Raw genomic sequence first — 3,253 nt, 5'->3', positions numbered from 1 at the left:
GTATAAGTGTTCTCATATACATGATGTGATAAGAATGCCCGAAAATTTGTATTATAAGCATGTTTCCTCTTTTTATCAGTTACTGTTTAAGTAATCTCCAGGCAAAGATCTTTGCACCAGGTTTCACAGTACCATTTCAAAGAAATATAAGACTTTTAAGTGCAGTAGTAAACCATTTAAAACGAATAATCACATATAATAAGAAAGTTATAAAAACCTAATTTTGAATTAATATATCAAATAAAAATTCAACTAGCTGCGAGATTCGAACTTTCGTGTTTGCACTTTTAATTTATAATTGAATTATGTTTATTGGTTAAGCACTCTGCTTCCTTGTCATGACTAAATAGCAAAAGTACTTGCTTTTTAATAGAAAAACCGTTAACGATCTTTCATTTAAAAACTCGAATCAAGTTGTCTTTTGCATTCTTGCATCAAATATGAATTATGGAAATGGACAAATTTTACTGTTAAAAAATTCTAGAATATAATAAATGATAGATCAATCAATTTTTCTAGAATCAAAGAATCTTTTATCTATAATCTTTTATATTATAATTGATATAAAAGTATTGTGTATAATGTACAAAAGTTGACAGATTGGACAAAATCGAGTGCAAAGCACGAGATACGTGATGAGAATGTGTTCGGTAAAGCCAAAAGAGCTTTAACAAAAGAGAGTTCAAAATCACAAAATTACAGTTGTCGGTCCGTTCACCTTTGATTTTCCGCCCGAACGCGGAAGAAATTTAAAGACTTAGCGCGGAGTGCGATTGCCCTCAGTCGCGTGCCGTAGGTGCGCTCAAACTCTCGAGCTAAGCTTTTTTAACGAAAGAGAACTCACAATCACAAAATTACAGTGGGAGGTGTTTTGAGTCTTAATTTTTAAATGTTTGCGCAAGAATGAACGAAAATAGAAAGACCGAGCGCGTAGCGCGAGGTAAATACATAATCGAGCACGAAGCGCGAGAAGCAACAGTCGCGCGCCGTAGGCGCGCTCAAAATTGCGAGCGAAGCGAGCCCCGCACGTAACGTACGATGAGAATGTGCCCGCGTGGCGGGTACATTTTTATACATAGAATAACGGCTACATGGTTCAAGAATCAATGTCATGCTTAATTTTTTTTAATTTACTTGCAATTTCGCCGAATAAGGGTCCAATACAAATCTTAACCTCAACATTAAACTTTTCCATTTTACTCAAAAAAGAAAAACTTGATATTTTTCACGATTTCCAAATTTTTATTTAAAATATAGAACTATGGCTATGGAGAGGAAATATGTCTAATTTAAAATGTCGAAACTTCTTCTGTAAAATAAACTAAGAGTTCGGATCGTTCAGACAAGAATGCTAATCCTCGTTTTTAGGAGTACAAATATATAAGGGAAAGCACCTAATTCTTTGATATAAGGTGGATTAGAGTGACAGATATTGAATTTTGAGGCTATATCTAACTTTTTTGTCAGAATTATATACAGCGTATATTATACAGTTCGCAAGATTATATTATATAAGATCAATGAGACTGGAGAGCGGGAGGTGGTCAGCGAGAGTACTGAAAGTACTGGTAGTAACTTTGACGAGGAGAAAATTGCTAGAAGGCCACAACGGCCAGCTGTGCGTGGCCCGATGTCGAGTGGCGCGTCAGGGAGAGGGAAGAATCGGAGCAAAGGAAGCGATACGGAAAATGAGAGCGTCCAGCGCAAGTGAGGGGGAGGATCTCTTAAAAAATGTTGGAGTTCATCGGTATTATACACCCACCAAGAAATGGACCAATACAGTCGCAGGGACTTTTCCATGTGACTTGAGCTTCAAATTTTTTAACTGAACTTTTCACTAGACCTTCGACTCTCGCCTAAAGGAAAGGAATTGTCAGTCTAGTGTCAGCCGTTTGTACGACATCCGAAATTCACCGAGCAATATACAGAAATTATTATCCCTTTTGTATATTACCTTTTTCTACTATTTCTGAATATTCATTTCTACTCAGTTTATATATTTTACTCACTAGATTACAGATATATTCTTCCACCGGTTTCTTTTGTACAGATAAATAAACATAACAGTAAAATGGAAATAAGTGTTTACTCATTTTTTTAACAGATTATGAGGCCCAGTGTCTAGTGTGTAAAACCAAAATATTATAAAGAACAGTGAACAAAGTGAAAGGAAAACATTGTGTAAATATGGAGTGAGAAAATGGAATTATTGCTCATAAGAAGAGATTTATGGTACGTAACAAAAAACCCTGCTCCAGCTCCTGTTGATCCAGCGTGGACCAAAAAAGACTATCGGGCGCGTGTTACTATCGGGTTGCTTATCGAAAATAATCAATTAGTACACATATAGAGTGCGGAAAGCGCGAAAACCGCCTGGACGAAACTAAAAGAGCACCACCAGAAGGCATCGCTATCAAATGTAATACATTTGTATAAAAGAGTTTTCAAGTTGCGCCTAAGTTTTCAAGTTGTCTAAAGGTGGTGATATGGAGGAACACGTGTTGCAGTTGTTAACTCTTATTAACAAGTTGACGGCATTAGGTGAAGCGATAAAGGATAAATTAAAGGCATCGTTACTTCTGAACAGTTCGCCGGACTCGTACAATACACTGATAACCAGCTTAGAAAGTCGATGCGAAAAGGATTTCACTCTGGATTTCGTTAAAAGTAGATTAATAAACGAATATAGGAGACGAAAAGAAAAACAAAGCACAGAAATTGCAGAAAAACAGCGTTAAAGATAATCTACAAAAGGAATCATAAAGGATATCAAGAAAAGGAAGAAAAATAATGCTTTTTCTGCAAGAAGGATGGCCACTTTAAGAAAGACTGCAGTAAGTACAAAGCTTGTAAATCAAAGCAGCAGAATAAGGATAAGGCCAATAAAGTTTCCGAGTTGCTGAAGCTTTCGAATGACGTCTATTTCATGGTGACGGAAATTGAGAAACAATTTGAGACGTTTTTTAGCAAAACATGTTTAAGCGTGAAGTTAAAACAGGATAGCAAGGATTCTTGGCACGTCGATTCTGGAACAACGAGCCACGTGACTACTTCGAAGGAAATTTTCTCCGAATTCGACCCAAGTGTTAAAGGCCATGTCTTATTAGCAGAGGACAATGTGAAAAGTGAAGTGAAAGGCATGGGCTTGGGTGTCATACGAGGGTGGATTGATAAGTTTCCGGCCTGACCAAGAAAAACAACGTTTTTAAGAATTTTTTTTTTTATTTCTCAACATAATCTCCTCCAAGGCTGA

Source organism: Belonocnema kinseyi, chromosome 10 (assembly GCF_010883055.1).
Source record: "Belonocnema kinseyi isolate 2016_QV_RU_SX_M_011 chromosome 10, B_treatae_v1, whole genome shotgun sequence".
NCBI classification, from domain to species: domain Eukaryota; kingdom Metazoa; phylum Arthropoda; class Insecta; order Hymenoptera; family Cynipidae; genus Belonocnema; species Belonocnema kinseyi.
The sequence above is the reverse complement of the archived record's forward strand: the minus strand, read 5'-3'. Positions refer to the sequence as shown.